This window comes from Xiphias gladius, chromosome 2, assembly GCF_016859285.1.
Source record: "Xiphias gladius isolate SHS-SW01 ecotype Sanya breed wild chromosome 2, ASM1685928v1, whole genome shotgun sequence".
Lineage (NCBI taxonomy): Eukaryota > Metazoa > Chordata > Actinopteri > Istiophoriformes > Xiphiidae > Xiphias > Xiphias gladius.
The window spans coordinates 3449349-3466026 of record NC_053401.1 but is presented as its reverse complement, the minus strand read 5'-3'; the positions used below and the strand labels follow the sequence as shown (position 1 = coordinate 3466026).

Here is a 16678-nt window from a genome sequence, read left to right as displayed (position 1 = left end):
CGCAGTGAAAAATGCGACGTTTGAAGTGGTACAAACACCATTAAATTAATCAATTCGATAACCCCCCCCCCCACAACTGGTCTCACGCTCTTTCTCCGTGTCTTTCCTCTCTTCACTCTTTCAAGGTGGCACTGAGGGAGAAATATAGATTTGATAAGGCCGCTTACTCTCGCTCCACATCCATGCAGCGAAAAATACATTTCCCCCCGGACAGAGCCAAGTCTCATCTTTCCTCACTCGAAAAATTACAAAGCAAGCAGGGACGGAGAATGACACAATCTGCCGCACTATCCCCGCTGCTTCGGCAAGAGACTGTTCCTACACCAGCGTCCATAGGTTATGATGACAAGACTCCCAAACTGCTCAATCCATAATGTCTGGCGCTGCACCTGTCTGCAACCTTGTGTATAATTCATTATTATGTTATTATGGATTCCTGCATGCCTCACAAAGTGCAACTCTGATTCATTGCAAAGAGAATGGCGAGCACAGTTCTCCACCACGGCTCCTAAGATAGATGCTACGTTATGTTAGAGCTTTATTAGTACCACTAAATCATTTGATAGCAATGTGGCTGACACAGAGATATAATTATTGACGTATCTTGCCATTTCATGGCATGGCATCGACACATGTAGCTCAATGAGTCGCAAAGGACCCTCGCTCTTTTATTCCTTCCTGCTTTTGCACGTTTTCTCTTTCATTAGATCTCACAGAACTTTCTGTTCATGTGTTTCTCTTTTATCTTGTACTTTTGTATGATTCTCTTTTATCTATTTTTACTCAGTCCCTCTTTGTCTTTCTTGTCCCTTGCCTTCCTCTCTTAACATAGTTTAGAGAACATTTTTTTTCCTGCTCTGCATTGCTACACAGTGCACTTACATTTAAGCCATTAGTCTTAAAATGTGTTTGTGTCAGTGCATGGCCTGTTGTTGTTCTCCCTCCCCCTTCGTCCTCCCCCTCTGCTTTTTCTAAGGCTGATGTGTCTTTCATTACCGGGGTCTGACAGCGCTGAGCCGAGTGGACGTCTGTTTGTCACCCTCTAATGGGGCTTGGCAGCCTACAAGGTGTGCACAACACCTCAGAGAGAGTGGCCTTCTCCTTCTGTCTCGCTCAGCGAGAGGAAAAGACCAATAACACTACCTTGCGCATTGAGTCCACTGTTCAATTTCACTTCACGTCTGCATCAGCGCTGTGAATTGGATCAGACACCTATGGACAAATTCCACGTCCAGTTGACTTGATGGGAATTGACCAAACCTTGCCAGGATCTCACACGTTGCTGGCTTTGATCCTGCTCCAGCTGTCAATTGCAATATACAGTTTAGAAGTAAGGCTATCTAATCCATTTTGAGTAAATCCTGCTTCTTGGTGTTGGCCTATCGACCTGTTCTCTGCTGTACTGTTGCTGTTTTCATTTGATGGATTCCCAGACAGACTCATATTAAGGCCATAGACCACCATTTTCATTGGATCAAAATAGGAAAACTTGGTTTAAATTTGGCATTGAATTGTTTGGCCTTAATGTTCCTCACAAATCTACCAGAAAAGAAACAATACAGACCTCCCAGTGGATCCCTCCAGTTTAAGTACCTGTGGAATAGAAGTCCAGTGTTGTCTGGATTGGCTTGACTTGCTAGATGTTTCGATTTTTCCACTAGTCGTGTTTACTATGCCTCTCCACCATGTTGAGGTGCTTATGCAGAAGGGTACCACCTTCTTGTATGAGCTTGTGTGTTGGTTTTATGTGATTCGGTTTAGACTCAACCAAAATTTACCCAAAATAATTAGGCTGTAAAGGCAACCCTTCTAAAATTCTGTCATTTAATGACAATATCAAAAATGAGACTCTGCTTAACAGAAAAATGTCAACACTGATCATTTTTATTAAAAAAAAAAAAAAAAAAGAAAGAAAAGGAAATGATTTAGTGACAAGCTGCCTCTTGTGGCCATGCAAATAATGACTTTCCTCTTTTAGAAGCTGAATGGAAGTAGATGGAAGTCATTTGATGTTGTTATAGCACTGCAAAAGAGGTCATGATTTCTTGTAATCATGACTGCAGTCTTTCCCTTATGTAGTTGTGGGCAAATCTGGTCCCACATCTAGGACAGGTGCAGGATAACAGATTCAATGAAAGAAAAATTATATACTGGATTGAGGTTCCCAGAACTCTACTAGACTGAAAAAATCACTTGACCCTGATGAAGACCCAGTATGGTCAAAACGTGTCTGGATACTCCTAACTTTACCCGGGGGATTTAAAGGTGCCATATGTAAGTTTTTACTATCGCTACATAGGCAACGTTAGCATTAAAAATTGTTTTCTTGCCAGTCTAGAAGGAACGTTGCGAGTTCTGCATCAAGCTTCATTCCTTTACTCGCCAAGAGCTGTCTCCAGCGGTGGAAAGCAACCAATGTTAACTCTTCTTTTGCTTCTATTTCTATCGCTCCCGTTCTTCTACTGAAATTGGCTTGGTAACCAGCTAGCCCTGTCCAGTCCCATCTCATAATACAACCTTGGTATAGTGAGTAACTGTAGCGTCCAGTCTCCCCTCAGTCCAACACAAGAGGAATGAAGTCTGATACTGAACTCGCAACATTTCTTCCAGAATGCTAAGTAAACAGCTCTTAATGCTAACGTTGGCTATGTAGCGATGCCAAAAAACTTACATATGGCACCTTTAAGTTGCCTGAATTTAAGAAAACTTTAATCATAATAATGATTAATCATGGTGGTAGATACATAAATGATTTTTGTACTAGTCTTTTGGAGAGGTTGATCAATTAGGTGTGAAAGTCAAAAATATTGCTTAATGGAGCTTAAAATCACATATATTACAAAAAATAACCAGCATTTTTCAGAAGAGGTGATGTAAGACCCTTGGCAGTCCATGGGCCTGACTTTGAGATCCACTCCTCCAGAGGACATTGTTTGGTTAGGATGTCAAAACCAAGGCAGGTCAAACAATAAAAAGATGGAAAAGCTGGGAGAAAATGGAATAATGCTGATGGAGAAGGGAAATCGAAGACAAAGCAAGAGAGATGAGAGTAAAAATGATTAGAAGTGCACCAGAAGATGGAAATAGCAAAGAATAAGGTGAAGAGAGAATAGATCCAAATCCTCCATTTTCCTCTTCTGTGGGTCTGAGTGTGGCTGTCAGAACGCCACAATGAGTGGCCTGTAGCCTACATTAACATGCATTCAGACCAGAGCCCACATCTTTTTATTAATCCCTACCTTAATTTGATCCCACGGAGGAGGGAGCGGATAGAGAGAACTGGAGGGAGGTGGAGGGAAGGAGGAAAAGAATGTGGCTGAGGGTTGAAACATGATGTGGGAGTCAGAAACCTGCCTTTCTCTGCTCGGATATGAAAGGTTAAAAAGCCCGATAGATCTTTCCATTTTAAAATGCACCTCTGTGCCCGTGTGTGCAGTTCCCGTGTGTGTGTGTGTGTGTGTGTGTGTGATGCATTTGTGCAGTGGGTGTTTATCTGCATGCCGAGTAGTGTGTGAATCGGGAAACGCTGGCTAATAACAAGATGTTCCTTTGAAAATCGCGGAGCATTCATCCTGGTGTGTTCTTTCAGGCGAGCGACACGGGGCGAAATGTCAACCATTAGAAATAAACAGCCTTGTCATGACAACTCTTGACAGAGTGAACAATACCGGCGAGAAAGTGAGAGAGGAAAAAAGAGTGATAGATGTAGCAAGATGGAAATAGAAAAGGATGGAAAGGAGAGAAAAAAAGGGAGAAGGAAAATGAAAACGCTTCCTCTTCTCTGCTCTTCCCTCTGAGTCAGCCTGTCAGTCCCTCCTTCCAAAGCTGCTGAATCTCTATTTCTCTCTTTTTCTCTCTCTCTCTCTCTCCATCGTATTGTCTCTTTCTCTCCAAATTTATTCAAATTTTTTTTTTTTTTTTTTTCTTGACTAACACCATGGAGAAACCTCCTGGTGCCTCACTCGGCCGTTTAACAATGCACACATCATTAGCGGCTGGCGAGGCTTCCTTTTGTTTCCTCTGATTTGTGTCTATGTTCTGACCATAATGCTTTGCTGATTTGCAGCAACACTTCGAGGATGGTTTTTTTTTTTTTTATTAGCACGTATGAAGTAAATCCACCCTGAAAAGAAGATTCATGTGTCATTTCTGTAATACGCAAAGCTCAGTTTTAATTTGTGAATTTGAGCAAATCTCTCTTCAAGGTGAAAAGAGAGACAGAGTATGGTGGTGATGTTATCTAGAGATGAACCCTGGTGCTACTCCATTAAGTAAATACTACTCCGTACAGTAAATAATGGAACAACTCTTGAGACACATCTGCCATTGAGTCTTTACTGGGATATGGGGATATTTCCTGCTTCATACAAATAAAAGAATAATATGGCTGTTACATCTCACACAATAGTTCTATGAAGGGACAGGCTCAGTTTTGAATTAGATTTAAAATGGGTTTCCTCTCAAATTACTCATATACGGTATGTGAATTTTATTAAACAGAGGTGTCAGTCAACGTATCTTGCGAGGTAATGATACAATAAATATTTCTTTTCCACCAGTTTATACGCATCTTGTCTTTTTCCTTTTTTTTTTTTGGTGAAAATGCCAGAAATTTGGCTGACGCGAGAATATGAGCATTTTCACAAAAAAGAAGTTGTGAAGCTGATACAAACATTTTTCTAATACACCTTGACATTGCTGTATCTGCTTCCGATTCTCCCTGTGTAGACAAAGCACTCACATTCTGCTGCCACTCATTTCATGCCTCCACTCCATCAAATAGCGTGGGGGGAAAAAACGGAGACTGAAAAGAGCAGACGGTCAGGGGTGAATGAAACTGCACATCCTCAGCTGGTGCCTGGAAAATGGCCTTTGTTGCTTGTCACTGTGCTCTCTGATTAAAAGACCAACAATACCATCTCAGGTGGGATGCCATGATGTAATAGAGTTACTGGCACTTGATTAATTATCTAATCCTGTAGCATGCTCTATTTTAACATATAGGTTGTTGACTGAAAAACACACAGACTCTTATTTAGTTTTGCCAGAATTTCAGAAATTAGGATTAAATGACTATTGGCTTTGACATTCCACTTTAAACACATAGGCATATAAACTAGGTTAAACGACTGTAAGCTACTAGCGTCCAAAAGTAAGTAGGACTGACAGAAATATTAAGCTGTAGTGTACTTCCTTAAATGGCAATTAAATTCAAATTTTAATACTAAAGTACCAAGCCAGTGTGGCTGGTGAAGACCGATTTATAATTTTTGGAAGGGAGTGACCGTGAAAACATGAGAGCTCGGAAAGGGGTCAAATTTACAGTGAATATAATGCAAATAGTGACGGGGGGGAGTGCATACCGCTGCCAACAGTGACCAGTCCTTAAACAGGCTGTTGGTCTCCAAAAATAATTTCCTTCACTAAAGTGTTAAGTTAAATTGATTTCCTGACCTTCAGGATTTTAAATCAAGTTCTTTGTCTCTAGCAGTTCCATGATTAAGGATATAAACAATCATTTTGGAATGGCCGAAATCCCAGATCCGGACCACCACCAAAATCTAATTGACTGTTCCTTTGCCCAAGGCCAATCTGCTCTCCAAATTTCATGGCAGATATTCTGACAGACAGAATAACTATCTAACATAACGTTTTGAGCCACCAGGCGTTACATTCTTGGCATACTAAGAGATGTCTATGGGTGAAAGGAGCCTGTTTAGAGCTGAAAATATCTGTGCTGCTGATTAATACATGGCTGAAAACCTGACGTACTCCCAAAATTAAACCCGGAGACTCTCAGAACGAAACCTGGGGGAAAATCTAAACATGGAGTACAAATCATTATTTATTATAATCTTTACAAAACTAGAATACTTGGGAGAACAGAATCAGAATATCTATAATATATTTGAGAGACTAAGCTACAGAACCATACTGTACGTTTAGAAATACACAGAATGATAATAATTTTCAAAAAAAGCAAATGTTGGTTTTGACGGCAAAAACAAGAAAAATGCAATTATCCTAAGTCTCCCCACACTGGGGGAAAGTGTGTAACAACTGAAGGAAAAGCTGCAGACAGCACACCTTATCTCTAATATGACGTCATTATGTCTAGGTCTGTTGTGGCCAGTTTATTAATGAATGTACACTACCAGCTGTCAGTGCTGTGTGACCACTTCACTTAAATTGTTTTCAATTACGGACCTTCCTTTCAGCACTGGGAGGTTTTACAAATTGCTCGCTGCGAAAAACAAAAAAGTCAAATTACTCCCAACTACACACGCTGTAAAAAAACAGCCCAGTCTCCCCAGGAATAATTTTAATATTGGGCAATTCTGCAGTACATTATTTCCACTGAGCACCAGTGTAGGAAGCAGTATGTCCTTTATTTAGCGGGGCAGTTGGTGTTGGGTTTTCGTAACAATGAAGATCTCTTTGTAGCCATGACCTAGTAGTTTTAGTTGCCTAGCCCTAACCATAGCTCGTTGCTGTATTGTGATGTGTTGTCTTTACCTATATATTATCTTGCATTTGTGGAAAGTACTACATTTTCTTGATCTTTATGTGTTATGTGTATTTAGAGACTAAAAAATGACCACGTCAGTTGTTTCAGCAAATGCTCAAAACAACATACAGTATGTTTGTTCCACAATGTGTTGGACTTTAACGTGGGAGACTGCAGTTTCTTTCCTGCTCCCTACTCATTATTGGTTTCTTTGAACCATGACCATGACCATTCCCTGACCTTAACCAAGTAGTTATTATTGGAACCATGACAATAAAGGTCTCCTAACCTTAGTGAAGAAATTTGAACCAAAACCATGATCTTTCCCAAACCCCAACCAACTTCACCAAACCTTACCCATAGCATTGTCAGATCAGAAATTAGTTTATTTTTTGATTTCTAACAAAAACATATTTTGTTGTTTAATTTATACAACATATGTGTTTATCATGTATAGATGGTGTCTGTGACGTGCTTGTTAATCATATTTTTAAATGGTTTTTAATGTGCATGTTTCCTTTGTGCCCAAGTCGCAAGTATATTCTCTCTTGAGAGTAATAAAGTTCATCAGGCAATACCTTAGCGTTGGCGGCTATGCAGGGATACTGTTTGAGTATGACCTTTACATATAATCTGTTGAACATTCATGAACATCATCACTAGACGTAACCTTGGTTTTTGCAGAATCCTCAAAAAAAAAAAAACACGACTTTTTGGGCAAATCTGGTCCAAGCTGCCGTGAAGAATTAGCCAGGACTATGTGTAGTCCCATAAGATGAAGCAGCATTTAGCCAACTTTTTTCATCGTGTCTTCAGCTCTTCGAACATTAAAACTGGAACTCGAAAGGCAGCCCTGATGAAACTTGTTCACGTGTTTGTTTATTTATTTATTTATTTATTTATTTTTACCACAAGAAGACAGATTGCCAGAAGGAATGATGCTTGTATTGGATGACATTACACCCCAAAAGTTGGACATACCTACATCTCAACATCCAGAAGCTCGGTGTTGTGAGATAGCTTAAAAACATTAATAGTACTTCATCATGAACAGGTCAGTCTTCTAATTTTGACATATTCTTTATTGAACTGTCCAAACAACAATCTGCTAAAACACATGATTGATTGAAGTGTCTATACACCCATCACTTTAAGTCGAACAATGAGACTTCAAATCCTTCAAAAACTTGTCATATTCCTTTAGCTCATATCATTCGGACCTGTTTCGCTGTTGATGACATGTCTTGAAGCGTTCTGGGCTAGTTTCTGGCATAGTATTTATTTCCAAGTATGATTGGGTTGGAAAATGCTGCAGCCCTGGAAGGCAAAATCTCTTTTCCTGCTGCACACCACCTGGGACGTCAGTCCTGATTGTTCCAAAGTGACACCCAGCACCCAGATTCTGCCATCGCTTGTCGGTGCTCACAATAACACTCTCCCCAATCCTCCCCTCCCTCTTGGCCTCCCATCCTGTCTCTCCATTCTTTTTGTCTATTCAGCTGCCTGTCTGGAGCAGTGACTGGTTCATCCTCATTTGCTCCGCACATATCTCAGGACCTGACATCGCCAAGCATCCGCCACTGTCTCCTCTCTCCCAGTCCTCTGCTCTTGAATGTTTTTGTGCTCAATCTTTTTAATTGTTATTGAGGATTATTCTTGGTTTACTGGTTTGACCCTTAACCCCTGCCAACGGATTTATGCATTTTGTGCAAAAAACAATCCCAACCCTTTTCTGAGTAATTACTCCGTCAAGCTTGAGCAAATAGATTTCAACACACACAGGCCTCCCCTTGGATCGCGCTTCATAATCAACATGTTTAGATTTTTTCTTAGTAAGTAACCCAGTGATTGTTGTCTGTACCTCCATGGTTACAGCGCAAACAGGAACTGCCTGTAGGGAATCTGTGCTCTCCGTAGGTGCTGGTCTGCAGCCTACCCTCCCCACCCTAAAATGATGGCATTCCTGGGATTCTGAAAGTAACACTGTATGCCGTGCCTAGTGTCAGTGGCATTAGGCAGTAAATAAATGGAGTGAAAACCAGCCAAGGGTTCAAAGGGTTAAGCATACAGTTGCAGCTCAGATGCCACCAGTTGAGCTTTAGTTTGCCTGTTATTGTACGCCAAATTGGATATTCCAACGTTTTGAATTTCTTGCATTATTCATAGGAGACACTGTGTTTATGCTTATCGTGTTAGGAGTCGAGGAGATGTAGTGTTACTGAGTGCAGTTCTCAGCGGTTAAACAATGGGATGCAGAGAGAGATTTAAGATGGGCACAAGGTAGCAACAAGGTGATGAATAGCGAACTAAAAGAGAGAGAGAGAGAGAAGTCAAGGTGTGGGAGAAGAGTTCCAGGGGAGATTTTGATTGGCCCATTCCTCTCCAAGTTTTAATCTGCCTGATCTGCAATTAGAAGCAACTGTGTCACAGCTAGACCTGCTTAGAGAGACAAGATGGGGCACACACACACACACACACACACAAGGGAAAAAACAGAAGAAAACCTACGCACAGGACATAAAGGACATAACAAATACATGCACCCACACTTTCACAAACATACAGGCACATGAGACATGAGAAAATGAGAAAACAGGAAATGTAAATAAAGAAAAATCAAAAGCTGTGCACAGAAGATTCTTACACACAGTTTAGAGAAACCAAACACTCCATCAGCAGCACAGAGGGTTGAAAGCTCGTCTTCCCTCTGAAGCAGATAAAATGAAAATATTACAGCACATTTCAGAAATCCACTGAGGGACAAACTCCCACGTTATGCTTTTATATCCGCTCTGCCTTCTGTAAACACTTAGAAGCTTTCCTCAAAAATCACCCATCGACACTTACGGCTGCATCTCTCTGCCTTTCCTCTGCAGCAGATCTTATGGTGTCTTGCTAGCCTCGGGCTACATGCTGCTCCTGATTGCTACGCACCCGGACTAACGGCACATCAAAAGTGGCCCCCGCACAGGGCTTGTGTGTGTTTATGCGCGTGTGTATGTTTAACGCAGGTCATTCAAGCTCTATTTTTTTTTCACAGATTAAAAGGCTCAAGACAAATGAAGAGCAACCAAGTAATCTCTCCCTCTCTGTCTCCGCAGGGTGTGATTTAATAAGATTGATTCTCACAATAAATGACTGAAGAGGTTCTTAAGCGTCTATTTTTACACTTTCGCTGCCAGTGACAGCTCAGTACTGCTTCGTTAAATTTTAGTGTCTGCGTAATTTCTGTGCATATGTTTGCATAATACGTTTGAGTCAAATTAGAGAACCCCCAACAATACTAAACACTTTAAGATGGGGATGATATGTGCGATGATATGTATTTGAATAACTGATTCCAAGCATTCATTGTAACCGAGGGCTGGTCCAATTGTTCCCAACATTTCCAGCTAGCCAAGCAAAGCCCAGAGCCCATTTATGACCCCTCAACACAGTATGTATGAGCTCTAATCATTTCAGCCGCTCAGTGATTTTTCCCTTCACAAATTGTTTTATTTAAATAATTTATAGAGGCCTGAAGAGGTGAAACGATCAAGTCTTTAACAAGAAAAAAAGATTAAAGGAGGCTGAAATAATCATAATATGTATCAGAGACATGTATTTCTCTTGTTTCCTATCCTGTTAATCATCTCGAACCCCCGGATTAATCTTGTCCACCTTAAACCTGTCCTGGGTTTAAGAACCACTTGGTTCTGTTTTGGGAAAAAGGGATTTAGTCCACCTTTAGCTTGTTTTGGGAGCCACAGTCCCAAGACAGGTTTAGTCCACTTTAGTCCACCCTACATCTGTTTTGGTAAGCCTACTTTACACATGTTTTGGGATCCACTGATTATGTCACCTCAAACCTGTTTTAGGAATTACAGATTTAGTCCACCTCAAATTTATTTTGGTATCCACTTAAACCTTTTTTGGAAACCACCAACCTAACCCATCTTAAATCACCTGCGAAACACCTTAAGTTTGCTTTGGACAGCACTGGTTTTAGTCCACCTTAAACCTATTTTGGAAACCGGAGATTTTGTACCTCTTAACACTGATTCAACCCACTTTAAGCCTGTTTTGGGAACCACAGATTATGTCCACCTTAACCTTTTTTTGGTCAAGCATGGAATGGGGGAAAAAACAAACAGAAGACAGGAGAATGTTTTGCAGAAAGTACATGGTCTGCAGTGTTTTCCTTTCCCTTTTTGCCCAGTATGTCCTTATTTTATGTAGTCAGACAAAAACACATTGTGCGTCATTTGAACATTGCAGTTTCTCTTGAGTGGGAAAAGATCTTGAACTCAGCCAAGCCGAGCAGCACTAGCCCTGGGCCAATGACACGTACACGGTCTCGTAAAATCTGTTCAGAATCAATCTATATTGTGGAGGGAAAAGGTGTGAAATCGTGATACACTTTCATCGAGTATGCGAAATTTGTACGTTTTGCTACGCACACACACGAAGTTGCACAGCGATTTTTTCCACTTTGTTTATCTCACGCTGTGGAGGCATGTTTCATGAGAAGAGTGCGAATGTTGCATCTGTCAGTGCCTGATTGTCAAGCCATGTTTTCAGCACAGAACACACACCAGACACCACACACGTGCCACCCATGGTAATAAACTCAGAGAAACTGCCAGAGTTGGTTTCCTGCTAATTGTCTATGCTAATTTTATCTCCAGAGTAGCAGTAAAAGTAATAGTACAAAGCTTTTCGTGGCGCTTAGATGTTTTTCTATCCCTGATGTCTTTGAGAAAATAAAAAGTAAAAAGAAGTCAGGCAAAGCTCAGAACCGAAATCTTGATTGCAGGAAACTTGAGTTTGTCATTCATTAAACGGTGCACACAGTTAGGGTAATGATTCATTATTTTCCCTCTTCACAGTCTTAAGTTTATGGGTTTGGAAGAGTAACACGAGGGGGAAATAGAGCACAGATTTTACATATGCAAGACAGGCACTTACAGGTCCTTACCCGACAAAAGCTGCAGTGACTCTTTATTCGTGCAAACATAGTGTGCCTCTCTTTCTTGGCCACAATTGCAACCTTCCCATTCTGAAATGCGTCACTTATCGGCTTGGGGCCGTGACCTCCACTCACAGCGGGACCTTCGAACTCATGAGCCCGGCGCTGGAATATTCCCATTTGGGTGGCTTGGTATTGACTCAGAGGTTACTGGTTCAGCTAATTGCTATTTGCATAGCTTTATTAGTATCCCAGCACTGCCTCCGTGACATTTCGGTCTTTTTTCCCTTTTCTGTCTTGTTCTGTCTCTCTGGCTCTGTCTTGCCCCTTGCATTCAGGGGAGAGGAATTAGACAGTGTTTGGTTTGTGATTAAGTATTCATGCTTAAAGTAGCGACGGGCAGATCTCGGGAGAGGGAGCCTTAAAGGAGGAGAGCAAACATTAATATGCGTTTAATAAGTCTTTCTAACTGCTTCCTTGTTTTTCCACCCTGTCTTTGTATGTCAGTTTCTGGCCAGGTTTCCCTCCACATATTTTTTGTGAATTATAAAATACTGAATTTGAAAGGATCAATGAAAATTGAAAAATCTCATGAAATTTTAATGTTTTTTTTTTTTTTTTTTTTCAGAAAGAATTTATTCGGTAAATATCGATGAGAGCACACATTTGTTGAATAGTGACTGAAACTTGGCATGACCGAGCCCCTCTGTTCAAACAAGTCAAAAGGGAGTCATGGACTCTGGGTCGCTGGCTTACCACCCGAACCAGCAGGATAAATCCGGGGTTTCGTAAACGAGAGGGGTAGGGTTTCGCGCTTCCAGGTGTGAATGTGTGCAAATGCCTGAGTCTGAAACAACAAGGAAAGATGCATGAGGGCAATGTCACGTGGATTCCCAGCCATGCAGGTTGCAGCAGGAAGCTGATACTCCTGAAGCCATGTTCGGACTCACAACGGCACTATGTGAAGAAAAAATGCAGCCCTTTCGTTCCCTTTTTTTTTGAATAAGACCGAGTATGGGTCCCGACACAGGGGACTTCAGCAGCAACGTTGACTGGTTTAACCTGCACCTGACATAACTTCTTCCGCAACACAATGCAACGCTTTCTGGAAACCCTCTGGTGGACTAATCAAATATTTGCAAGCGTGCATTCCTGGTAGTATATTTGTAGCGTGACGAGAATTTTGCACATTTTGCTGCTCCCCATAATTGCTGAGACGGAGTAGGAAATTATTAGTGCCATCATGACTCTTCCCAGAATTTTAAAACCCTGCTGCACAGTGTCAGTGTCTGACAAGTGTCTTTACCACTTAAAGTGGCCTTCCTTGATCGTTTTGTCATTGTTTTCCCTCTGAGTTCCCAGTAACTGCTTCACCATTTTTTTTACGAGGTGAAAACGTCGTTCAAACATGCAAACCCAGACTGCATCTCGCTGTGATCCCGAATTTGGAAAATTTAGTCAGTCTGCCTCTTAAGAGTTTGTATACTCCGGAATCTTGGTCTTGATCTTTAGATATGGTAAGTCAGTGGGAGATTGCAGGGTAATCAAAGGACGCTGTAAACATGTCAGAATCCCGCATATATGGGCTTTTCAGAATTCAGAGTTCCTGAAATAAATCCTGTTGTAGCTGCCGCAATTTGTCTTCTTTTGTTATGAATAATTTCACTTCAGCCCGCCTGATGGAAAGATGCGAAAAATACTGTTTTGCAGCCTTTTCAAAGTTTTAGGAAACTGACTTCAACTCTGTTTTAGCTGCAATTTTGAATGCCCTTCCTCTGTACAGTCTGTCTTTTACTTTTGTCGCACTCTGTACCCCTGACTGTCTTTATGGCCTGTTGCATATTTGTGTGGTGTGTGTCGGTGTGTGTGTGCGTGCGCATGTCATTTCTTGCTCCGTGCCTTCGTGTTTGTCCTGTGGTCTCTCAGCTCATAGAGTGAGTGTGCATGCGTGACTGGCTGGCTGAGTGTGTGTGTGTGTGTGTGTGTGTCTTCTAGAGTGAAATGTCAGTCTCATTTCGCTGTTATTACTTCAGGGACAAAGAGGAGGGTTTTAGCCTGTACTCTCTACCTCCCCGTGGCCGCCACTCAGCCTCTGACGTACCTGGGAACAAACTCACCGCAGTCACATTGAGGCTTTTAAACACCTTATCCCTCAGACTGTTCCAATTATAACTGCAAAACATTTTGTTTTGTATCTGCATTCCTGCTGCGCACAGCGCTGTGAAACTGCGGGTGAAGGGTGACAAATAGTTTGGTTTAAAGCGTCACGAAAAGGAGCGTTTGATTGACTGATTGATTGTGATGGATTGGCCTGCGGGGGTGTGGATCAGAATAATGAACACCTTCATGCCCGGGGTGGTTATTCAAAGCATAACTTCTCCTGCGAAAGACCCTCTGTCCAAAACACTTCCCAGGAATTAGCTGTGAGGGAAATAACAGTTTTGTGAGTGGTAGCCTACTGGTAGACACATTAGAGGATAGTTCTTCCACATTAAACGCTAGAATGTGGGATTAACGCATAGACGTCGCCAAGGTTTCAAAGACTGCCCTCGCAAGTTTCTCCCAGTTTTGATGGTGTTTCCATTTTGGGTCAGGTGCCAGGTTTGTAAAAATCCTCCTTTTGTTGACAAAGAGCAATACACGAAACACTCGGGTAGCAGGCTCGTCATCTGTAGATGGCTCTGACCTGAGTGTTTAACGTTAATTTCACGAGTAACTTGGCCAGTTAAGATGCTCTCTGCCAATGTGTGTCTGGGGCTGTGTCGTGTTAGCCCGTTAGCACTCTGCATCCACTCCCAGATTGGCAAAATACCTGGACTTGCTAAGCTACGTGTGTCTCTCCTCACTCTTCTTAGGAAATAGGAAAAGAAAAAAAAATGGCCGTGTGCTTAATGTAATCTCTGCAAACGAATGTCTGTGCTGTGAAGATTCTGTGTTCCAAGAAAGAGACACCGCTCTGTAACAACATTCAGCGATTGATATTGCTCAGCAAGACTTTAGCAAGAGCGGCGAGTCTTGCAGAAACGATCACGTCGTGTCAGTTTTAGTGGCCTGAACGTCTCTTAATAGGTATCCAGTGTCTGGAGGAAGGTGCAAAAATTCGTGGCTGCAGGTTCTGATCCACAGCTGCTGTTAAAGACTGTAAAATTACCAATCATTTTTCTTAGATTCATGGATTATTTAAGTGTTTTTTGTTTTTTTTTTGAAATGTGAGAAAATAGTTGACAACTCCCCGTCACGGGTTCCGTGATCCCAAGGTGATTACTTTAAACTGCTTGATTTTACGACCAGCGATGCAAAGACCAAAAATGACTCAATTTATGATATTACAGAGAGAGAGCCTCACATTTGAGAAGCCGGAAGGGACATTTGGCATTTTGTTTGATAAATCACTTTAGTGATTAGTACTCTATCAAAATCGTTGTTGATTAAAAAAAAAAATGTCTTTCAAATAACCAATCATTGAGGTTTTTCAGTACTTTGGTGAACATAAATCAGGCTGCCACTCAAAACTGCAAATTGCAAAACATTTACTTCCCAGGTAAAAAAACGTGGTCTCAGTCAGATCTTTGAGTTTTAGTGGCTCATGACTCCATTTGCGTACAGGTGCTGAAAGCCAAACAGAAAAAAGATATTTTGCTTTTCTTTCTTTCTTTCTTTCTTTCTTAATGTGAGTTAGGCCTGTCTATACATCTGATCTCTTACCTACAGCATTTGTGCGATTAATTATTTTACTGTGAGTTTGCATCGTTCATTAATATTCTTCTACTGTAGCGTGTTGTATTAACTCTCGCTACGCAGTTTAATTCATGCTGCTGCTTAAAGGTCGCTTATGTCCTGTCATTTTATCTTCCTACCTCTGGAAAACACAAAAGAATGTGCTCTATAAATAAAATAGTTGTTATTATTGAACCCCCATCTCGCAATGCTCTGCAGCTACAGGGAGTCCTTTCGTTTTTGTTTTTGTTTTTTTGTTTCTGCCGTCCGGTGTCATGTCAAGCCCAACTGCTGGCCTCTCCTACACTGAGCCGGCTGTGCTCTGGCTGTCTCTGAATATGTTAGCATGCCAATGAGGCCTATGTAGATCCACTGCAAAGCCAAACTGTGTGTATGTACTGTGTAGGAGGGGAAAAACGGTGCCCTCAACCCCCATTCCCCTTTGCCTGAAGGAAAAGGTGTCTCTTAAAAACAATAACATGCGTCTGTTAACTCGCAGCTATAGATGCACGGCGAGAGGTGAGCAGGTCAGTTTCATATCGCTAACGTGTTTTTTTTTTTTTTTTTATGTTTTTTTCGCCCTGCAAATGGAGACTTGAGGAGGTGGAGGAAAGGGCAGAGAGGCAAGGGAGGAGGGGGAGAAGGGAAGGGGCAGGCGGAATTGAAATAGAAATCCAAGTCAGTGGATAAAGAAACAGGACTCTTCATTTTGCCTTGTTGTGCAACCATGTATATTTCCCACCCGCCATCGCTCTTTCTCTGTCTCTGTCTCCCTGCCCCGCAGCGTCCCTGTGATGATTGATACGCACCGAGAGCGAAGCTAGCTACAGAGACAGAGAAAATCATGCATAAAAGATGAGCGCAGTTTATTGTGTTTTCCTGGGGGCCAAGGGGAGAGCTGAAGTTATGGATTTATGCGGCGTGTGATTGGATGAGATCCCGGACCCATGGGACAGATGTTAGCAGGGTGGAGGGGGGAAGGGGTGGGGGGGCTTAGGGTTTAGAGGTACAGAGGAAGAACTTGTGTCGGACAGGTGTGGATGACGTGATGGCAAGTGGCAGGACTCGCAGAGGCCAGAGGGAGCCGCAGGTCCTGCTCAACTTCCGCGGAACCTCACTTCGCTTTCTGCGATGGAAGCTGGCATCATAATTACATTATAATGGCCCGGTTTCACCTCTCCACTCAGCTGTGAGCAACCAAATGGACTGAGTGGGCTTGTCTGATCCTTCACAAAGGATCGTCACCTCGTTGGGTTACTTTGATTAATTGCGTTGCTGATACATCAGGTCACTACTTATTCAAAATTGGATATCGGCCAGCGTGATGGATGTGACACAGTTTGTTTGATGACAGTGTTTAATTGATCAATTTCTATGGGAAGCCATTAAACTGAAATCATTCTAATGAGACATTTTGATTGGATTCCACACAAGTACGCTTGATTATTTTTTCGTCTTATTATGGAGAGTTCAAGTGTCCTATTATACTGTATACATGCGGTTAA

General features: G+C 41.8%; 1 long non-coding RNA gene across 3 annotated transcripts in view; it reads left to right on the top strand.

The window, feature by feature from the left end:
* LOC120802114 overlaps positions 1-16678 on the top strand; it is a 230059-nt gene that overhangs the window by 160581 nt on the left and 52800 nt on the right. The window lies entirely within an intron of this gene.